Source organism: Gopherus flavomarginatus, chromosome 3, assembly GCF_025201925.1.
Source record: "Gopherus flavomarginatus isolate rGopFla2 chromosome 3, rGopFla2.mat.asm, whole genome shotgun sequence".
NCBI lineage: Eukaryota > Metazoa > Chordata > Testudines > Testudinidae > Gopherus > Gopherus flavomarginatus.
The window spans coordinates 30,578,374-30,601,973 of record NC_066619.1 but is presented as its reverse complement, the minus strand read 5'-3'; the positions used below and the strand labels follow the sequence as shown (position 1 = coordinate 30,601,973).

Sequence of the window (23,600 nt, the reverse complement as noted above, 5' to 3'; positions counted from 1 at the left end):
TGACTTTGCATACCCTCTGGGTGAGGGGAGAGGGAGATTTGATCTCTCAGTATTTGTGTTTCAAGGACTTGAAGCAGGGAATCTCCTAGGGTCGTCCAGGGAGGGGGGCCTGGGAGGAAGTAACAAAGAAACAAGGGGAGAGGGTTATTTCCCTTTGTTGTAAGACTCAAGGCATCTGAGTCTGGGGGTCCCCCAGGGAAGGTTTTGGGGAGACCACAGTGAGCTAGGCACTGTATAATTCCTGGCTGGTGGCAGCAATTACCAGGTCCAAGCTGGTAACTAAGCTTGGAGGTTTTCACGCTAACACCCATATTTTGGACGCTAAGGTCCAGATCTGGGAAGAAATGTTATGACAGCAGCTTGTTTCAAGGGCACAGGATTGTCATCTTCCTCATGGAGAGAGCATGTGAGGGGCAGAGCTTTCCAAAGCAATTCACCTTCCAGCCTTGCTACACCCCATGAACCATAACACACAATAGGCTTCCTATCATCACCTGAAACAGACACATTGTTACAATAGCTCAGTGAGAAATCCCAAAGATGGAGACCCACTATTTCATTAACAGGATAAATTCTGTTCTCTGAAGCAACTTCCACTGAAATCAATAGGAACAGAATTGATATAAAAGAGATAGATAGCTGCATTAGTACTGGACATCAGCAGAGATTAGTCTTACTTTAGGTTGACTACGTTTTATGTCTGTTCAGTGGCTTCTTGACACCTGTATATCAACATGATAACAACTGGCATTGTATGAAAGAAACAGCTTAGAGCAGTTATCAAATGTATAGGAAACACTGTAATACATATATACACAGACATTTGTGCACATGCGTATCTTTCTCACTTTAAATGAGCTATTCCAGCATTACTTGATCCTAGCAACCCTACACATCAGGTTGTATTCACCATTCCCTTACGAATCCCTGACTTCAGGCACTTAACTCAGTGATGAAGATTAAAAGCCATTCAAGCCTAGTGTGACAAAGCCTAATGCACCTAAACTGGAGGTCTCAGTTACAAAGTATTTTCTTTTACAGTCATTTCAGAAAGGTACAAAAAACACAGCGGATTTTTGCGGAGAGTCTGATTTCAGAAGGCACTTTGCTCTCTAACAAAAATATATAAAATATTTAAAAGACAAAACATGTAGCACAGCCACACACAACTGTGTTTGTTCTGTATTAGAGTAGAACCTCAGAACTACAAACACCACAGTTACAAACTGACTGGTCAACTACACACCTCATTTGGAACCAGAAGTACACAATCAGGCAGCAGCAGAGACAAAAAAAAGCAAAACAAAAACAAAAAAACCCCACACAAATATAGTACAGTACTGTGTTAAATGTAAACTATTAAAAAATAAAGGGAAAGTTTAAGAAAGTTTTGACAGAGTAAGGAAACTGTTTCTATGCTTGTTTCATTTAAATTAAGATGGTTAAACGCAGCATTTTTCTTCTGCATAGTAAAATTTCAAAGCTGTATTAAATCAATGATTAGTTGCAAACTTTCGAAAGAACCACCATAATATTTTGTTCAGTTATGAAAAACCTCCATTCCTGAGGTGTTCGTAACTCAAGGTTCTACTGAATATTGTAATCTATGGTACTGTGCCAACACACGTCTATAGACTGCCAGTTCTCCAGGGCAGAGATCTTGTTATTTTTTGGCACAGTTTACCAATTACAAGTTATACTTATGGCACTATACGAGCCATAAGTAATATGGAACCTGGGGCCAGATTTTCCACTTCAATTTGCCAGACGAATCTAATAATCTGTTTAGTGAAGAGCAGGAGAGTTTTGCACTCAGCCAAGTAGATAGCCATATGTGGATTTAGCTGCATAAACTTTGAGTAACCAATGTTTCAAAATGTTGGCTACTATAGGTGTGTAGCTTCTCTGCCTTCTGGCTAAGAGGTGTGAAAACATTTTCTCCTAAGGCTGAACTTCCCCAAGCAATGCAAGGACAGTAGGAGACACTCAGCATAGTATTTCTGCCTGACTTTGGGCAACTCACTTAATTGCTCTGTGTCTCAGGTTACACACCACTGCCCTACCTCACAGGGGAGAGGTAAGGACACACACATTAAAGATACTGAGGTGCTCAATTACTAGAGTAATGGAGGACCAAACAAGTACTTAAAATAACGACAGATATCATAGCCACCATGATTCCATTGTGAAAGTGGCTGTATATGAAGAGGTATTTGGTGGAAACAGGCTTCATGCTGGTTCATCACTGGCAGGCAGGAAGAAAGGAGTGTGGCATGGCCAACAGGTTGCCCTGGGTCAGTGGTGCCATAACCCATCCACTTTTCGCCAGGGTGGACCCTGCCCCCTTCCCCTCCTCTTCCCCCTGAGGCCCTACCCCCTGGCCAGGCCAACATGGAGCCCAGGCAGTTGTGGGAGCTATGTGGACCTTCCACTTGCCTGGGATGCGGGGAGGCTGAGAACAGCCCCCGGCCTGTGTCCCCACCCAGCCCAGGGCAGGTGGAGGTAGAGGGTCCGTGACTCCATGCCAGCTCCCAACAGCTGCCTGTGTGGCTCTCCCCGACACAACTCTGGTTGGCTAGGGTTGGGGGAGGGAGTGTTTGGAGCCACAGCCTAGCCATGATAAGTGCTGCACAGGCAGCTGTGGGAGCCGGGGCAGACCCTCCACCTGCTCACAGTGTGGGAGGCCCGCTGAGAACAGCCTCCAGCCTATATCCCTGCCCAGGGTGGGTGGCGGGTCCACTCAGCTCCCCACAGGTGCCGTGTGACTCTTACCATGGCTGGTCTTCAGCTCCGAGCCCCCCATCCCTCCCCACTGCCCACCCCAGCTGGAGCCAGGTAGGGGAGAGCTGCCCCGGCAGCTGTGAGGAACAGGTTCCTTTATCTGCCCTGGATGGAGGGGCTGCGGACACGGGTAGGGGGCTACTTTTGCTTCCCCCAGCCCTGCTACAGTTCCGGCTTGGCCGGGGCCCCTGGGAGGAGAGGAGGGGTGGGAGCAGGGCCTCGGGGTGGAGTCCCATAGTGGGGGGGCCACCCGCTCCTGCCCTGAAGGGCTTGAAATCAGTCCTGGGAGAGGGATGAGGCTGTGAGAGGGCTGCTGCTAGGAAAAGCAGCAAGTCTCGGCTGATTGGGCAACCAGCCACAGATGTGGTCACGCTCCAATCAGGGCCCAGTTGACCCTTATAAGAGGGCAGTGGGCCAGGAGCAAACAGAGACTCTTTCTCTAGATGTGGAGCAGGATGGGCCTGGCTACTAGGAGCTAAGTAAGGTACTGAGACTGGAGCAGGGCTGGGGGAAGGCCAGAGGAGCTGGGGAGCTCCGGCCTAGAAACTCCCTAGGCTACAGGCCTTGTTAAAGGCCGGAAAAGGTACTGGGGTTGCAGCGGGGCAGCCTAAGGGTAGGCAGAGACAGCAGGTCCAAACCCACATCGCCGGCGATGAGTGGCACTTACACTGCAGGGAATGGGGGCTAGGTGATGACTGGCAGTGGCCATAGACTGAGGCGAGGTGGGGATAGGCAGTGGGGGTTCCCTGGGGAGGGGAGACCCAGATCTGTGAGGGTACTTCCAGGTGAAAAGGGCACTGGGGTCCAGGAGGGACTTGGGCCCAGCGGCAAGCAGGACACTGGCTTGCACAGGGCCGTCTGGAGGCTGGAAACACTAATTTCCTGGACGACCAGCAGTAAGTCTTGCACTGTTACAGGCCCCTGGCCCCCGCACTTTTAGGAAGGCTCCGGTGCCCCTGTCATAGATCCAGTGGCTAAAAAAAAAATTTCACATATGGTGTGAATGCAGAACGCAGCTCCTATTCCAAACCCAGAACTGGAGTAATAGCTGTAGAAGAGCTACTCCATTTCCTACTCTAAGCTTTGAGACTGCCCTCACATTGTTCCCCTGCAATTATGTGTCAGTTGGAGACAGAGGAACCCTAACAACATTATTGTGACAAGAATACACCTCACTGATTTCAATGGAGTTAACCTATGGGTTCCCAGAAGAGTTAACCTAGGTTTTTTATTTTTCCCAAATGGATTGCAGGTAGCGGCAACCATCCCATGTAATAATACTACAAAAGCATAAAGTGTATCTAGCCTAACAGAGCAACTATTTCTTTTTTAAATAAAGTATGTGTGTTTGAGCATGAAAAAGAAGTAAATCTTGTGATGTAATCCAGACAGACACATAGGAATAGTACCAGCCTCTACTAGAGAGCATGATCCCTATTTGCACCTAATTTTAGTCAGCAGTGCTCCAGTGTTCCTAACTGGTGGAGATTTGATCTCTTATTATAATCCCTTGGATGTTTTCTGTCACAATCTTTTGAAGGTATTTATGCTTGAAAATATGCTAATCAAAATACAGAATTTAAATATAGTCCACTGTGTCACTTTCTGATCACAGCTGTGATTGCATGAAAAATTAGCTTGAGAAATCTGTTCTATAGGAGGGGAGAGTGTTGTAGCATTCTAAACAAACAAAAACACCTGGGTCTTGGCAGTCCACAGATAATTGGTGTAAAATGCTGGAAACTGATGAAAGCGGTACTCCTAACTCAGCAATACAGGATTGGATCTGCCTTTGCATTCTGCGTTTAACATTTCTTTAATTCCACTGGCCCCAATAGAGTTATTCCATCCTCACACTGGTGGAAATCAGGAGTCAGGGTTATCACAGGTAAATCTTACTGTGTGTGTAAAATTTTGCATGCAAATACCACTTTTCTAGACATATGTTAGTAATATTCTACATAATCTACAAATAGGCAGAATTCATAAAAGACAATAAATATATACTGTTTTCCTAATCTTCTGAAAACAACTGGCCTGTTTGGCAACTAAATTTCAGTTACAAAATGTAATCTTGACAAAATGATTACCGACAATAACGGATTAAGCCTATTACATTTCCAGAGAACAGCAAGTTAAGTCTATTATGTTTACACATTTATTTCTCCCAGTATTTTGCCATCCTTGTAGAATTTTAAAAGAATTTGGTCTTCAGCTACAATTCAAGAAAGTTTTGGCTCTCTGTCAAAAAAACTAAACAAAAAACAACAAAAATGTATTTTCTTGTCTGTAGAACTCCCAAGTATGTGCCAGAATGTGGTTAGCTATGACAAGCATAAAATGACATACAGACTAAAAGCACTTAGGCCTCAACGTTTAATATGTATGAATATGGAAGGTTTTGCACCAAAGCTTTTATGCACAATTGGAATTTAATTCAAAAATAAGAGACGCATGACAAACTACCACAGAGGCAGAGTTCAGATAACTGAGAAGGAAAATTCTCTCCAGTCATGCAAGTTGCCTGCACAGATTACCTTTATTTTATTGTATCTGCTGTGAAGGACAGCAGAGATGGAGGGATGTGAGGCTGACAGGATATTCTCCAAGACTCTGGAATTTGTCGCTTCCTTGATCTGTCAGAGCCCCAACTTGTTAGTTTTCTAGACACACTGAAGAGCTCATCTTTTCTTGAAGGTACACTGGGAGATGGAATTGGGTGGGGAGTGAAACTCAAAGGTGGAGATGGCAGGATGAGCTACTATCTACTAACATGATTGGGTCAAGTGTCTAGATATTACCTGGAGATTTAGAATTGTAATTCTGATGAGGCAATTTTAGATTTTTGGGGGGAATACCTAGAATTCTGGTTAGGTGCTAGAGATCTCAGAAAAATTACATGAACTCTTCCAATGATCGACACTGGGTGTTGAGTAATTTCCTGTTTCCTGAACTAGCACTCACTTAGGGTCAGATCTTGCAGATGTAAGAGTTTTTCAGGTTTTATTAGCCATCAAAGAACATGGGGAAGTCCTAACAGAAAAATATTATTCCAGTCACCGACCATCAGTTGTGTGCACATCCTGTGAGTGTTTGTCCTAAATGCTGCCAGAAGTACTTTAGTATTCCTTAGCAATAAAGCTGTGAAGAACCTGATATTACGGCTCTGCATACAACACGACAGACCTGCTATTAACTGGGTCTTACAATAATAGGCAAATTGGACTCCAGTAACGATGATGCACTGTTTCTGCATTGATGACTTTTACACCCTCCCAACCGCATCTGTCACTGAGGCAATTAAAGGTGAGTTAATGGCTTTCTCCCCTTACAGATTTTTCACTGCCTCCATAGTAACTGTTTGAATGGTGATAAGGTAATTTTAACTATGTAACGAGCCAGACCAGTAGTCACACCTCACAAGGACCTTTAATTCATGTTAAACTTTCAATAGATCACACTAGCAGCAAAGAAAAGAGAGCCATCACACAGGATTTAATTGGGAAGCTGATGCATTTAGCATGCTACCTTTAAAGTTAAAACAATTTTACTGTTGCGGCTATTATTTGGCACTGTATTTATTCTAAGGGCATCTCCACACTACAGACTTCAGTCAACCTATGTAATTACTGTGGTGGCTGATGTCCACACTACCCTCCTTCTGTCAGCAGTGCGCATCCTCATCAGGAGCACTTCTGCTGACTGAAGAGGGCCAATGTGGGAGGCTGACAACTCGGGCTCTCAGCTCTGCACAGCACCGTGCGGGGAGCCCAGCTGCTTTCCCTCCCACACCCCATTCTTGCCCCCCCGCTCCCCCGCAGGCTTCTCGACTCCCTGAATGAGGAGTAGCCAGGCTCTAGCTGTGCAGCCTTTTGTCAATTTCACAGCGCCATCATGGAGCCCAGAAATGGACAAGACAGCCAACAGCGGACATAAGTAATGCAGTGTCTACACAGTCACACTGCATTGCCCTTACTACACCGACATAAGCACTATGCCTCTTGTGGAAGTGGTTATTATGTTGGTGTACCTCGGCAGGGCAAGGCTGTAGTGTGTACACTGACATAATTAGTTCAACGTAAGCTGCCTTACGTCGACTTAACTGTGCAGTGTAGACCAGGCCTAAAGATACGCTAAAAGGGAAAGCACACCAGACTCAACTCTACAGTCAATCTGTCATGACTTTTGACCCATAATGCTATTGCCCTCCAGCTAAACAAATAATTTAAAGGCCCTGGACTGCATAACTTTTCCTTCTGCTCTAATCTGGAAGCCAGCACTGTGAACACAATGGGCGTGAGATGCTACAGCAGCAGGCAGCACTTACTGTTTCAGGATGAATGGCCATACTCCAGTGTACAGTTGCAGGAAACACATGCTATACCTATTCTACAGTCCCAGCCAGGCTGCTGGTGACAGATACTCAGAAGGTATCGAGCTCCTAGTCACCACAGGCAAAATGCTTTCAGAGATTGCCACCTGGGAAAAATAAACTGTACCATTCCCTCCTCTTCCTCAGCACCCATAACATTATTACGGCTGCAAAAGCCAAAGTCAAGCCCAAATGCGAGAAATAAGAGCGTACTATATTCTAGCAGCTACTATACTAAGAAGCCCTGAGAATGCTCTGTTCTTTAACAACTCTTCATACACATCACAGTGCACCCAAAGCCTTGATCATGCTCTAATGCAATCTCACTGAAATTAACTTTGAACAATTGTAGAAAATTAAACTCCCCTGAAAATTCAACTCCTCAAAAGGTGGCAGCTGTCCTCTTATAGTCCCCATTTTTGTCTGCCTTCTATCAACTCCAGATGGTTCACATCCCTTTAAGGTGCTTTGTGACTGTTTTGGATCTTTATTTCCCAGCTTCTACATGCTTAACTATATTGATGATCTAAGACTAAACAACACTGTTCAGGGTCTCTAGATTCCCAGATAATTGTTTCTGACAGTCCCCATGGCACATCCCCATTGCTCTTCCTCTTTGCTGACTGTTAAATCCATCATTACAAAATAGCTGTCTTCTACAAAGTAGCACAGCCAATAATGAGAAAAAAAGAAAAATGTTTTACAGAACATTCAGGTTGTGACAAATAATAAAAATGCCTAGCCTTGACATTGTAGATCAAAAGGCTTTACAAAGGAGGTTGGTATCATTATTCCAGCTTTACAGATGGAGAAAATGGAGGCACAGGAAGGTGAAGTGACTTGCTCAAAGTTATCCATCAGGCCAGCGGCAGAGCTGGGAATGGAACCCAGGTCTCCTGAATCCCTGTCCAGATAATGGTCAGAGCCAGAAAATCCAAAGCCAACAACTGGAAGTACCTCCTTTGCTCAACGTAAAACACAACAGCATAGGAACAAGCCCATGCAAAAAGCAGAAGGTCAATTTCTCAATCTCAAGGACAGCAAGGACTCAGAGGGTTCTGAAGGCATTATCCTATGGCCAATGGGAAGGAAGGAGGAAGGAATGTACAGCTAGGTACTCTTTTGGTTGATCAGGACCAGCACAGATGGACTCTGCAGTGAGTCCCATGTAGCTCTCAGTTAAAAAACACTACCATAAATGAAAGGCGGTAAGAGAAAGGAAAATGCAATTTACCACAAAGCGAAATCTGGGAGGGGGCTGGAAAGGTCAGTGCATAACCTGTCTGTGAGCAAATATTTACACTGTGGGAGACGTGAAGAAGTCTGTGTTGCTCATCTGGGAAACTCATACTCTTCTACCTTAATCCCTGCTCTGTGCAGCCCCCAAAATTGACATGTCCTGTGTAGTTGCATGTCCTGTGTAGCTGCAAGCCCCAGCTGCAACACAACGTCATCCAAGATTGCCGCACCAGAGCCATCCCGCCACCTGTGAAAGAAAATTGCCATAAACACCGCCATCCCCGGAACCGACCGCCAACTGCAACCAGACATTGTTAGCACCAACAAGGACCAAAAGATCATCATGGTGGACGTCACAGTGCCCTTTGAGAACAGCACCCTGGCCTTCCACGATGGGTAAAGAAATACGCCCCTCTGGCCAAAATCTTGAGAGCCAAGGGTTACCAGGTTCAGAAACACACACTGACCGTCATAGCCTTCAGCTCACGGGACCCCAGTAATGAGTGAGTGCTGAGAGAATGCGGAATTGGTCAACACTACGTTCCGCTGATGTGGCAACTCATAGTGTCAGACGCCATCAGGCGGTTGAGGGACATCTACATAGAACACATCACTGGACATCGGCAATACCAGGAAGGGTGAGCTGGCGTGCCGATGAGAAGCAGTCAGGAAAGTAACTAAAATACTTCCCTCAAGGACTGTATTTTCTAAATGGACAACCTACCCTAAATTCTCAATTACTGAGGGACAATCTTCACTTGTTGATATATTTTGCTTTCCACAACCAAATCTCTGTATAACTTTTCATGAGTGATGTACTCGAGTATTCAGATTTTAATATCTAACTTGTATTGTTAAATCTATTCACCTAAATTTGGGTTATTGCTCATTATGTATCATATGACTTTTAAAAACAACCTTTGTATTTGTGGATAATCGAAGTACTATGCCCAGATGTACAGACACTCTTTTCTCAACCTATGTATTAAATAATTTTTTTTAACATTAGCTTTAATGAAATTTTTATATCCCACACGTAAATACCTTGCAATGCCAGCTACAAAACAGTCATGCAAACACCTGTTCTCACTTTCTGGTGCCATTATATATAAGAAGCAGGCAGCATTATTGCCCATAAATGTAAACAAACTTTCTTGTCTTAGTAATTGGCTGAACAAGAAGTAGGACTGAGTGGACCTGTAGGCTCTAAAGTTTTAAATTGTTTTATTTTTGAGTTTAGTCATGTAAGAAAAAGATTGATATTTGTAAATTATACTTTCACAACAATGAGATTGTATTACAGTACTTGTATGAGATGAATTGAAAAATACTATTTCTTTTGTTTATCATTTTTACAGAGTAAATATTTGTAATAAAAATAATATAAAGTGAGTATTGTATACTTTGTATTCTGTTGTAATAGAAATAAATATTTGAAAATATAGAAAAAACATCCAAAATATTTAATAAATTTCAATTGGTATTCTATTATTTAACAGTGCTATTAATCGCAATTAATGTTTCTGAGTTAATCACGTGAGTTAACGGTGATTAAATCAACAGCCCTACTTTGAACACAAATTCAAACAGATTCTGGCCAAACTGCTGCTGATTTCTTTTGGGCAAATAGTTTTTAATATAACTGTTCAAAAATTCGTAGTCAAAAGATAACAGCAGCCCTTCCCTGTAGAAGGGACATAAATTGCCCTCTTCTTCATGGCCAGTACTGATGTTCATGCAGCACAAGTCATGGAAGCGGAGGGGATTATGAGGATACTCTGCTCCCTTCCATTCTACTTCATTCCTTCCCCTGGTTAGCCCATGTCAACTTCTCATAAATAAATAAATCCACTATAAGCTGGGATGAAGTAGATGAATTTTCAGCCCCCGAGATTGAGAAGCAAAGTTTATATGGGCTGGAGTAGTGAAATAGAACAGAATCAGACTGACAGATAACAATGAAGTCACTACCATCTCTCTCTGATATTGCTCACTTAGTGAGGGAGCAAGCATATAATTTTCATGCCGGCTTCTAAGGTGTTTCTGATCAACTAGATCAGAAACAAGATTCTCCTCTGTCTCATAGGTGTGCTCTCCCACTTTTCAAACTCTCACCTACACACTCGACATTGCAGTCTCTGCCAAAGAAGGCTCCTTGGCAAATTGCCATTTTTCAAGTAGCAACATATATCATTGTTTTAATAAGCTCAGAGATGTAAATAACTAGTAAGAATCCTTCTTCCGTATCAGAGAAAGAAAATAGTAAGTCAATCGAAATGACTGACACTAAAACTTTACACACTTTATATGAAGAGATAAATAAGTGATGCAGAAATACCTATTTTCAGTGCCCCATTAGGGGTTGCTGAACTAAGTGACTACTACACAGCAGTGCAATGTGCCATCTGGAAATCACAACAATAGAAAATTCTAGTAAAACAGAAATTCTACCCTACCAAGAACATTTCAGGAACGACAACAAGTCCATGTGAATCTAGTTCTTGTCATCATATGAAAATCTTTGTAAAATTACAGGTCAGAAGTGCAATTCAGGATCCTGTTATTCCAGAAGTTACATTGTTTGTCCACCTGTATTACACATGCTGTGTAGTTGGTGTTGGAAAATGAGGGAACCCCATCCTGAGGAATTTAGAAATTTAAAAGTACCTGATCCTAAGCCTGGGGAAGTCTATTGACTGCAATAGGTTTTGGAGAGAGAGAAGTAAGACAATGTGCTGGATGGGAGACCTTGTTTGCCTCATCTCATGCCCCCGATGCCCAACTTAATCAGGAAGCCAGAGGAAAAAAACCATGGTTTTGATGTTCACACCATTACTACCTTGTCGTATTTAAAGAGCTAAGATTCAAATCCCCTTCACCAACCTGCAAAGTAAAAAGTCACAGAATCAAGAAAAGCGACACTTCTCTAAACCTATCCTGCAAGGTCTGGAGCACCATCCTGTCCTGATGGAGTTGAGGGTGCTTGAGAACTTTTAGGATGAACCATATAGCCCTGATCCAAATCTCAATGAAGTGAACTGAAACTTTGGATCAGGCCCTATATGAATAATCAAATTTATGCCTATTTGATCACTATTAGTATTGCTGATGTATTACCATACCTACATCACGTGGGAAGATGTGATTTGATATCCCACATGGAACGTGCTATCTAAATGCTAATTATTATGTTGCAGCTGATGCATAGACTACCATTCCCACTATGCATACAATGCATTCCCACCCCTTCCCAGTGGTTCCCTCCGCAGAATTACTGGGCACATGCCAGTCTGCACTTCACACTTTTAATGTTGTTTCTCTGTCTAGCCTAGATGTTATTGAACTGGTCCCATTTCATGAGAGACCATAACTCAGTGCCTTACCCAGAGTGTGGCAGTCCCGGGGGCAGCTCCACCCCCCTCTGCCTCTCCCCCAGTCTGCCTCAGGCCCTGCCCTCTGGCCAGGTCATAGGTCAGAATCCAGAGCCAGATGTGTGGGGCAGCTGCAACTCTGGCTGGAGCAGGTACCATGGAGCAGGCAGCTGTGACTTTCCCGTCTGCTGCTGGTGCCCAGACTTGCAGTAGCTTCTCAGCTTGCAGCCCCCTTCGAAGAGCTGCATGGGCAGGGTGACCCAGCTCCAGGGCAGCAGAGTCCTCAGGGAGCAGACATTGTAAGGGGAGCTCTCCTGGCACACAGCCTCTAGCAACCCCCTCCCTGCACCCTGAGCTATGCCTCTGCCCATGCACAGCCCCTAACTACCCCCTCTCTGCACCCTGAGCTACACCTCTGCCCACGCACAGCTCCTAGCTACCCCTCTCCATGTACCCTGAGCTACGCCTCTGCCCACGCACAGCTCCTAGCTACCCCTCTCCATGTACCCTGAGCTACGCCTCTGCCCACGCACAGCTCCTAGCTACCCTCTCCATGTACCCTGAGCTATACCTCTGTCCATGCACAGCCCCCTAGCTACTCCTCTCCATGTACCCTGAGTGCTTTTCAAAGTTTTTGAACTGAGTTCCCCCTACACCCCGCCTTTGAGTTATATTTTTTGGTTGCATCCCCTTGGCTGGCCTGCTGAAGTGAGTCAGGGAGTGGAGGTGGCACTCTTTCCCTGGACCCCGCTGTGCAGCGCTGGCTCAAGCCCTTCCAGCCCTCACACCCTCAAAATCAAAGTAAAACTACACCTATGCCCAGGGGCTCTTTTCTGCCCCCGCTGGGCCTTGCAGCTTTCATAGCATGTTGGGTGGGGGCCTCCGAAAGAAAAAGACTGAGAAACCCAGATATAACTGACAGATCAAGGAACTTGGTGGTAGGCTTTAGAGTTGAAATTATCCTTTGTCCACAGTCTGTCATTAGTATTACCTGAGGGATTGTTTGTTTTAACTAGTTGCTCCACGCCAATGAGGGCTGTGGGAAGTGGCGCGGGGCCAAGGGATGTGCTGGCTGCAGCTTCCTGCCACCCTCATTAGCCTGGAGCGGCGAACCCGCAGCCAGTAGGAGCCGAGATCAGCCGAACCTGCGGACGCAGCAGGTAAACAAACTGGCCCAGCCTGTCAGGGTGCTTACCCTGGCAAGCCACGTGCCAGAGGTTGCCAACCCCTGATCTACACCATCCCTGACAGGCGTTTGTCTACTCTGTTCCTAAAAACCTTTAATGACACAGATTCCACAACCTCTCCAGGTACTTTGTTCCAGGGCTAACCTACCCTTACAGATTATGAAGAACTTCCAATATCTAACCAAATTTCTCTTGCTGCAATTTAAACTCATTACTTCTTTTCCTGTCCCCAGTCTCCCTTAAGGAGAACAATTTATCATGCTCTTCTTTATAACAATCTTTTACATATTTGAAGACTGTTATCATGTTGCTGCTCAGTCTTCTATAGACTAAACACACCCAATTTTTTCAATTTTTCCTCATAAGTCATGTTTTCTAGACCTTTAATCATTTTTTCTGCTTTCCTCTGGATTTTCCCCAATTTGTTCACATTTTCTCCCAAAGTGTGGTGCCCAGAACTGGACACAGTAGTACTTCATTTCAGGCCTTATCAGCACTGAGTAGAGGGGAAGAATTATTTTTTGTGTTTTGCCTATAAACACTTCTGCTGATACATCCCAGAATGATGTTTGCTTTTTTTTGCAACAGTATTATATTGTTAACTCATATATAGCGTGTGATCCACTATAACCCACGGATCTTTTTCTGCAGTACTCCTTCCTAGGCAGTCATTCCCCATTTTCTATCTGTGCATTTGATTTTTCCTTCCTAAGTGTAGTACTTGGCACTTGTCCTTATTAAATGTCATCCTATTTCTTTCAGAACATTTCTCCAGTTTGTCAACATCATTTTGAATTCTAATTCTGTCCTCCAGAGTGCTTGCAACCTCTCCCAGCTTGGTAACATCCACAAGTGACATAGTCTACTCTCTATGCCATTATCCAAACCATTCATGAAGATATTTAATACAACCAGACCTAGGAAGGTCCCACTCAATATATCCTCCCAGCCTGTGAACCACTGCTAACAGCCAGTTGTGCATTCACTTTATACTAGGTTCATCTAAAGCTACATTTTCCTAGTTTATTTATGAAGTTATGTGAGACAGTATCAAAACCTTATTAAAGTTGTGATGTGATATATCTACTATTTCCCTCCAGTCCACAAGGCTTGTTACCCTATCAAAGAAAGATATTAGGTTAGTATGACTTGTTCTTGATAAACCCATGTTGACTGTTACTTATTACCTTATTGTCTTCTAGATACCTACAAATTGATTATTTTAATATTTATCTTCCCAGATACTGAAGTTAAACTGACCTCCACTCCGGTTTCCAGCCCAGGAACCCTAATGGCAGCCGCTGTTGGCAGCCAACCTTTCACTGCCAGAATTGCTACATTTTCCCTGGGCCACCTCCCCACAGCTCCCTCGCTTCTCTCTCTTAATGCCTTCTTCACCCTTACCGTAAGGCTCCCTTTCCAGTGGCTTGAGAGTGTCTTCATTACCCAGCTCTTCAGCCACACGTCCTCTCCCTGGCCCCTTTCGGCCTGACCAGAGTGAGTACTTTTATAGTATCAGAGGGGCCTTAGAGTCAGGTGTTCATATTAGCTTAACGGCCTCACCTGACTCGTTGCAGATTAATTGGAGTCAGGTGTTCCCATTAGCCTGGAGCAGCCCCTGCTCTGGTCAGTCAGGGAACAGAAAACTGCTTATCCAGTGGCCAGTATATCTGCCTTCTACTACGCTGCTGTATCCAAGAGGTCTTCCGCGAGACCTCTCCGGGCTTCCAGTCTTCTACCAGGACCTCCTCTGGACCTGGAAACTGGTTTTGGCCACCAGGTCCGTGGCAGCCGCCGAGGTGGGGGATCTCCTTGCGGAGCCCCTGCTATGCAACCCCCAGCTCCGTGTGCAGGTGGCGGAGTCCCCCGCGGTGTGCCAGAGGTCGGTCCTGGCAGAAGACACCAGTCAGAGACGACCTAGACTATGACCAGGGAGACTGGCTGGATCCCCTGACGCTCGCTCAGCACATGGGGCTCTCCAGACCTCGTACTCCCCAGCGCGTACTTCAGGAGGGCTTTGCTACCCGCTGATCAGGCCTACTTTGACTAGGTCCTGCGAGAGGGCACACCCCGCCCAGCCTCCACTCCTGGTCCTCCAGACCTTTTCATTGGGCCCCTGCCCCGTGGACCCAACTGGCCCTCCTGCCCTTTCACTGTGAGCCAGCTGCACGATTTGCAGCCAGTTCAATTCCAGACCGCGCCAAGGAAACATCGGTACACGCTCGTGCTCCAAACTCTTCATTTCCTCACCCTCGCATCCCGCCCTGACACAAAGTGGCGGGACCTTCTGCCACCTCTCAAGGGTGAGAAGCCCCGGTGGGCTAGCACGTACTCCACCCTGATTCCAAAGCCCGCCAGGGATATCAGTTGGCGGCTCCTTCACGGGACCGTGAGCACAGGCGTGTACTTGGCACGGTTTACCCCTCTCCCAAACACCTGCCCCTTTTGCGGCATGAAGGAAAACCTGGCGCACATTTATCTAGAGTGAGCCAGGTTGCAGCCCCTTTTCCAGCTCCTCTTAAATCTCTTATGTTTTTGGTTGCACTTTTCCCCTCACCTGTTCATCTACGCATTCCCCATCCATGGCCCCACAAAGGCGCAGGACCTCCTTGTCAACCTCCTCCTAGCCCTGGCCAAAACGGCCATCTACAAAACCAGGAAGAGGAGGTTGGCCGAGGGATTTCCTGCGACTGTGGGGCCTATTTCTGCTCCTCCGTCCGTTCACGCATCCGGGCAGAGTTCCTCTGGGCGGTGTCCACTGGCTCCGTTGATGCCTTCAAGGAGCAGTGGGCGCTGTCCAGGGTTCTCTGCTCAGTGTTCCCATCAGGTTCCCCTCCTTTAGCCCTGTGATCTCACTCCCATTCTTGTTATCTCATTAGTTGTCCCCCGCAATTATTTGGTATCACGGACCTGTGGATCCTCCCTTTAGGCTGGGGGGAAGGTCCTTTAGCAGTGGGTGAGCTCTGCCTGCCCACTTCCTGGATACCAACAGGACTACTCTGCTGTACCCAACTGGCCTGAGTCTATCACAATAGGTACTATATATAGTACCCATACATAGGTACTATATTTGCCCTTGTCCAGTCCTCTGGGATGTCTCTGGTCCTCTTCCACGTGTTCCAACCTGGTGCCTGGGGCCACACCACCACTCAGGTTAGCCCAAGCTGACCTTCCATCACGATGAAGGGGTAGACAGGCCAAATTTGAGTGAATCGTGCTACAATTCCAAGTAACGCCTGGATCAGGGAAATGGTTCCAGCCCTGCAGGACACAGGAGCTACAACTGCAAGGTAAGTGTGGGGTGGGCTTACTCTCTGACCCTCCCTCAGGGCCCCCCGTCTGAACCAGACCTGTGAGTTAACCCACATAGAGCCTTCCAGCACAGAAGTAATGGATAAACAGAGAACTCCCAAGATCTGTGACATTTTCACCAGCATGACAAGCCTGCAGACCTGCTCATGAGTATTTTTAAGCCTTTCCGAAGTATATAGTTTTCTAAAATATTTAACAAAAATAAAGTTAGTATAAACTACATGTTTTTATAGTTTTTTCTCTGCGACTCCTTTTTAAAAGGTCATTGCTTAAATGTATTTAGCGTTTCATATGCTGGGATGACAAGATATGGAAAACATCTCTCTCTGTGAAGAGATGGCCTCTCTCATTTATGTGGTGAATCCATTTCTCTTACACTGAGCATCAATCTCTTAAGAATAGGAGGTGTTCCGTAAGTACGCAGCCACTGCATTTCAGGATTCATATACAGTAAACAACCTGTGGTAAACAATCTGAGCACAAAGTGTTCCTTCAAGCTCCAATATTAGTCTGTTCCTGCCAAGCTAGGCTGATGCAATATGATACTTTCTGCCTCCAGCACTTTACCAGCAATGGCAGATTCAATGCCCCTTGACCCGCTCTTCCCACACTGCCCCTTATTTAGGACACCATCCCAATTCTGCTCTGCCAGACCATTACTCTTTCCTCATTCAAATCCTTCCTACACAGTCACCTCATTGGTGATGCCAATAAAAAGAGAGCCAATAAATAAGATGTCTTTTAACTAAAAAGAAACCCAATCTTCTACTGAACCATCATAATGTGTGCATACTTAGCTGGGTCTTATTGTGGTAAACCATTCCCCATCCATTCTATTCTTTGTTATTCCTCACTTATTGCTTCCTACCTCAAGTTAAATTGCAACAATGTCTGTCTAGCAGTGTTTTAGGCATTGGAACATTGACAAATAGTCAGAGTAATACAGCCCCACTGAACTGGGGGGATTTCTACCTGTGAATGAAACACCTGGGGATTCCAAGCTGTAAGGCAAGTGCAGCTGGCCCCTTAAGAATCTGCACTCTGCTTTTATCATCTCTCAGGGTGAGAATCTGCCATTCACATCCAATATATTTAGTAAATTAAGCTGAGTTTGTGTTTTTTTGATTATTTGCTAGATAATTGGCTTTGATCTGTTTGCTATCACTTATAATCCATCTTTTGTAGTTAATAAACTTGCTTTAGCTTTATCTAAACTGATGAGTTGGAGTGAAGTGTGTGTGAATTATAACTCAGGGGCAAAGGCTGCTGCATATTTCTCTCCACATTGGGGGGGGCGAATTTTATGAGCATGCGCTGCACAGTTTCCTGTGCAGCACAAGACTATATAATTTTGGGTTTATACTCTGGGGGGAGGGGAGGTGCCTGAGGAGTTGGGAGTTGCCTTAGCTGTAGCCTTCCTAAGCAGGGGCTGGTTAGACAGTCTCCTTGTAACTGCATCTGGGTGTCCCCCTCCCTGGTGAAAGTACAGGCTGGAGGGCTTTGCAGCTTGTCAAAACAGCACAATGTGAGAGGAAACCCAGACTGGTGGGTCAGGGGCTCAGTGGTACCTCAGTTCAAGGTGGCACCCCAGGAGGAACCAGTCACACATACAATATGTTTACATAAAAAAATAAAGCAAACTTGGAAGTAAAAACTTTACAAATCCAATATCCCCAAGATGTGTGCTAACAAGAGAACACTTTTTAAGTCTCCAGACCACTGGCTAGAAGGGATCTCATCCCACCCCTGGCTGTTTGAAGAGGGATCTGTTTGTTCTGTTCTCCCTTTGTTCCATCCTGCTTCCCCCACGCCCAATGGTTCACTTGCAGTTATGAACACTACTTTTGTTAGTGTGTGTAAGATCAGACTCAGACTGTAATAGCAAAATTCCACATACATTGATACCAACTGATGCTGCTGTACATCATTAAAACAAAAATAGTAGTAGGATTTTCAAGAGTTAAAGACAGAATTCTATCAGTACTGCAGATAATGGGACAAGAGTAAAACACTATGCATGATAGTAATTAGGGGATTTGCAAGGTGCCTCTCACTAGCAGTTACTTCTATAAGTTTACCACTCTGGATAAATTGATAATTCCACCTCAAATGGAAAAAAACAAAACAAAAAACACACTTGTGACTCACTTGAATAGACGAACATTTGTCTGCACTTTCTATAGCAGGCTTCCCAGGGAAACCCATTAAAAGCTGAAAAGACAACTAACTGCCTTTCTTGCACACCCTTTATAATTAAAATGTACCAGCATAATATATTAACTAACATGTTGCAATTCTTGACACGTAAGGCCGAGAAAAGGTGGAGGAGATGAGAGATAGAACATTCCTATTTAAATCGTAGGGGTTTTTTAAGCTAGGTTGGACAGCTTTCAATAAATGTTCATGTAGTTCAATGAGATTCAACAAGACATTTTAATTCCAATCCCCTTTATCTCTTCCCCCATATTTTAAATAGTGTCATTTAAATCAGCAACCTTGTCTCAAACAAATCTTTTCAATATCTCATCACAAATCTATTCCCATTAGGTCTATGTCCAAAAGTGTTTTCAGCTTTGATGTGAGTGGACACGTATACAAATGCCTTTTTAAAATTCAAGTTAAACTTCCATCAATTTGACAAATCTTCTCAATGAAACTTTCTGATTTATCTTATTGTTTGCCGGTAGGCTGACAGGAGGATTTGTTAAGCACTAGCCACGTTCTGCTTTCACTTACACCAGTGTAAAAAAGAGCTTGGCTTCAATGAAGTTATTTCAGTTATTTACAATGGAATAACAGAGCAGAAATGTGATCCAGGGTGTCTTTACAGGGCTGCTACTTGCAGTTATGTGAGGAGCAAACTGCAACTGTGGTTGAATATATTAAACATACTAGGTTAAGATATTTACCATGACTGTCCAAGAAGTAAACCACCTACAATAAACATCTGCTAGTTTGCACTGCAGAGATAGTACTGAGTCAGTCTCCAGCAAAAATCAGTTAAATCTTTGCACTCAGGATTTTCTTGTGAGTAAACGCCAACTACTCTAGCAGTTATTCCATTTTCCCTAACATGGCTGGCTCCAAAACATTCATTTGTGGAATTTGTTTTTAAAATACTTCTTTCAATTTTATTTCACATGCAGCACTTACAGTAAATACAAAATACAAACACTTTATTTTTATGTCCTGCATGGAAAGCAGAGCACTGATTGCACACTAGCCTGTTTTATTACAGCCTACAAGAAAGAAATGCTACTGATCAAACACTGCTTTGCAGATACACAGAAGATACAGCCAAATCTGATGAGAAGAGCAAATACTGGTGCAATGGCACTCCCTGAAAATTCCTTGCTGTCTTGTGGGAACTATCCCGTAGAAACAGAGAGTGATTTATCTAAAGAATAGGATTTCAAAGTAAAACAGTTCCTATATTTTCAAGGCCATTTTCAAGTTTTCCTTTCAGTAAAGTTCTCCCATCATCTCCCATCAATGCCCACAAATATTTTTAGAGGGTCACAATGGTTTGTTTGCTTTGTATTTCATGCCTGTTACTCCAAGCAGCAGCAACACTTCAGCGAAATCTTTGGGGCCTGAATTTATGTCACTACCCAAGCCCCACGTGACTGTCACAAAGTTGGAGATAGAGAATAGGCTGAGATTTACCATATGCAGGCAGAAACAGGAAGACTGGCGATCTCCGAGTATCAATTCCACCTGGCTATAGCCTGGATTCTGATTTGTTATAACAAGATAACAGCAGCAATACATATGTTCACAGGAAGACCTGTGTAATAAAGAAACTTGGGGCAGTTGGGAATGGGGGGGAGGGGACAGTTAAATCTGGAGAGACTGACCAGAACTCCCACCACAACTGGGCAGTCTAGCCAAGTAGAGGCAACAGTGGAGGATGACATGCCCCTTTCCCCCAAGAAGCAACAGCTAAATGTTTGAAGGGGACCCATCTGGAGGGGCTGCAGCAGACTCTGCCCAGGGCAATGGAAGTGGGCAAGGCATGCCTCTCCCGCAGATGGCCAGCATCCAGGAGGCAGCAGCTCTCCCTGGTATCAGCACTCACCATGTCCCCGTGCAGCACAGGGAGGGAGGAAGCAGCAGGGTGGCTGGCTATGAGCTGAGCCTACTACATGGGGCTTATTCACCTTCCCTGTTGCTGGAGTCCCAGCACTTCCCACCATCTGCTTTGCAGACTGCCCTGGGGCAAATACCTTAGGTCTGTTCCCAGGGCAGAGGCTGCTCTCCTATTCCTATAGCAGGGCCTCTGCTCCCCTGGCACAGCAGTGAGGCTGACCTTGCCTTCCATTTAGCACAGCTTCTATCAGAGGTTTTCAAACTGTGGGGCTCCCCACCCCAATGCCAGGTGGCTCAGGCCAGCTCTTGCAGGGCTCAAGGAGGGAGAGCCATCCCCACTACGATTCACCTCTGGGGCAACTCAGTCTGTCTGGGTTTGAGGGGGGGGTCACAACCAACGTATGCTTTAGCCCCCTCTTTGGGTTACAATTGTTGATTGTGCCCCCAAACCCAGACAGGCTAGAAGGCCCACTGAGGTAAGTCAGAGGGTGGAGGTGACGCCCTCACCCCTAGCCCTGCCTGGTGCCATTGCCCCAAACGTTCCTCTGCCCCCACCACTGGGGCACATCCCCCTCTTTGAAAACCTCTGGTGTAGATCCGGAGGCTATGCTGTTAGATGCCCCCCCCAAACCTTTAAATTGCGCGATCCGTCCCCCCAATCAACAGTTACACGTTCCCTCTGTAGCCACGCCAAAAAGCGATTCCCCCTCCCGTACCGGCCCCTCCTAGGGAGCAAGGGGTCCGCCAGCATCGCCTCGGGGCTTGCACTGCACATTGTGCCCACCTGGGACCTGCTCTCCGCGCTGCCTACAGCCACCACGGCATCACTCCCGGCTAACACGCCGGGCGCGGAGACGGGCACAAGCCTGGCCAAGGGGCAGCGACCCAAACACCCGCTAAACCTGTGCAGCGCCAGCGCTGCCGCTCGGACACGCACGGCCCGCGTCACCTACCAGCGAGCCCCCTGCCCACCCTCCTTTGGCCCAGGGCTGCCCGCCCCGCGAACAGCAGCACCCCGGCTCCTCCCCCATCCCCGGGCTTGGCCAAACTTTCCCGAGTTTCACACGCCGCCCGATAACGCCCCGCCCCCCGCGGGGGCACCGCGTCGCCAGGCGTTCCGCAGGGCACCAGCCCAGCCCCGGGCGGGGAGCGGACTCAGCAGCAGCCGGCGGGGCGCACTCACTCACTCACCAGCGTGCGGCCGCAGGGAGCCCGCTCCGGGGTCAGCGCTCAGCCCAGGGGCCCATCGGTCCCCGCCCGCGGCGCTCGCTGGCGCGTCTAAACTTCCAGGAGTTCACCGCTAAAAATAGCGGCGCAGCAGCAGGGCCGAGCGAGCCCGGAGCGAGCCCTCTGCCCACATCCCCGCGTGCACGGGCCGGATCGGATTACACCCGCTCGCGGAACAAGCACCCCGCGGGCGGGCAGGCAGCCCTGGAAAACCCGCGCCTGAGGGTTTACAAAGCGGGGGACCGAGCCGGTGCCCCGTACCTGACTGCTCCGAGCGAGCTCCCAGCCGCGGGGCGCCAGGGGGCGGCTCTCGCTCTCCCGCCACCGTGCACCGAGCTCCTGCCCCAGCAGCTGCGCCGCTACTAACGTCCCCCCATCTTGTCCCGGCGCGGGACGCTCAGCAGCCGCCGCCTCCTGGCCCCATGGCTGCTGCTGCCGCCGCCTGCGCAGGGGCGGCGCGGGGTGGGAGCGAGAGGGTGGGCCCGACTGCTTCAAGAGGGACTCATGCCTGGCCGAGCCTAGCGGCTGGCTCCTGGGCCCGGAGGAGGGGAAGAGGCTGGGAGAAGGACAAGCGGCTCAGTGCGTTCCCGGGAGCTCTGCTCCCTGCCCAGCCCGCGAGGAGCTGGAGTTAGTGCGTGTCACTTCCCTGGGGCTTGCGGGCTCCGCCTAGAGGGAAATATTGGTTATTGCAGAGCGTTTCCACGGGACTTCACAACAAAGCGAGGCTCTTCGGGCTAGAGCGGAGTCCGAGAGCGCCGGGGTTAGCTGCTAGGAGGTCCGTGCTCCAGTGCGTGTCCCCCATAGATCTACCGCACCTGGGCCGTGCGAACCACCCCGCTGCCTAGCTCCTCGGCGGGTTGTGCGCGGCGCGAGCTCAGAGCTGCAATTTAAAGGGAAAGTTAAAATCATTCAGCCAAGTTCAGGGAGGGCGCCTGGGCTAAAGGTGGACGGGAATGAGGATGCATCTGCCAACTCTGGGCAGCTGGACAGCAGCCCTCCTCCACCCAATGCTGTCTCCCTCTGCTTTCTTCCAGGGACTTTTTCGAGTTGGAGAGGAAGATAAAGCATCCTGTTTTTGAATACGTACTGGCCAGGGTGGTTATTCGCACTGTGGGCAATGTTGGCAAATCAGTTCTGCATCCAACATCGTTTCATTCGTGTAAAGTCACTCTTACATGAGCGTTTTACCATTTTACCAACAATCATTTCAGGGGAATTTTTTAAAAAGTAAAAAGCTTTACTTACAGCCAACTAAATCAGAGTTGATCAAGAAATATAAATTGAAGAATGAAACACAATACAGGGCTTGATTTAAAAAAAACAAAACAAAACAAAAAACCCAACCAAACAAACCTCCTGCACTTTGGATTGCTAACACAAGAATATTATAATAAAATTTCGTGTTTTTCATGCAATCTTGATCTCAAAAATTGCTTTGCAGAACTAAATAGTACAATTATAGAGATGAACAATAGCAAAGCAAGGTCATAATTAGGATCTATATGCAAGGTTAATGAAGCAATACAAAATCTTAAATTTTATCAGTCATCCCTCTGGAACATTTTCAGTGGGTATTTAACTAGTCTTTGTCTACAGTTGTCTAATATGATTTTCATTTTTGTGTAACAACCCAAAACACTATACGCAATAAAAGGCTGTAATAGGAACAAATATAATTGCATCCCAAATAAATTTATTTAAATTTATTAAATTTGCATTCAAGATGATGAGGTTGGAGACTTAGGCCCAGATCTTACAACCATTCACTTTTTAAATTGTACATACCTGAACTGTCCCAATGAAGTCAAGGGTCTGCCCATCTGCACAAAGTTAAGCTTGTGTATAAGCATTTGTAGAATTGGGGCCTTAAATATCTCCAAGACGTGGATTCACAAGAGGAAGATTTAGTCAGAAAAAAATGCAGTAACATAAAGAATGCAAATAGCAAAGGGGAAGCCATGTTAGTCTGGATCTGTAAAAAGCAACAGAGAGTGCTGTGGCACCTTATAGACTAACAGATGT

The 23,600-nt window shown here is 46.3% G+C and overlaps 1 protein-coding gene across 2 annotated transcripts in view; it reads right to left on the bottom strand.

The window, feature by feature from the left end:
- GHR (growth hormone receptor) overlaps positions 1-22,217 on the bottom strand; it is a 190,908-nt gene extending 168,691 nt beyond the window's left edge. Inside the window, exon 1 of one of the 2 annotated variants that reach the window (XM_050946990.1) lies at positions 21,840-22,217. The gene's annotated coding sequence lies outside the window, so the exon portion shown is untranslated. Of the gene's footprint in view, positions 1-21,542; positions 21,621-21,839 lie in introns of those variants that run through there. The other variant, XM_050946991.1, reaches the window with a different exon arrangement.
- Between the last annotated feature and the right edge of the window lie 1,383 nt (positions 22,218-23,600).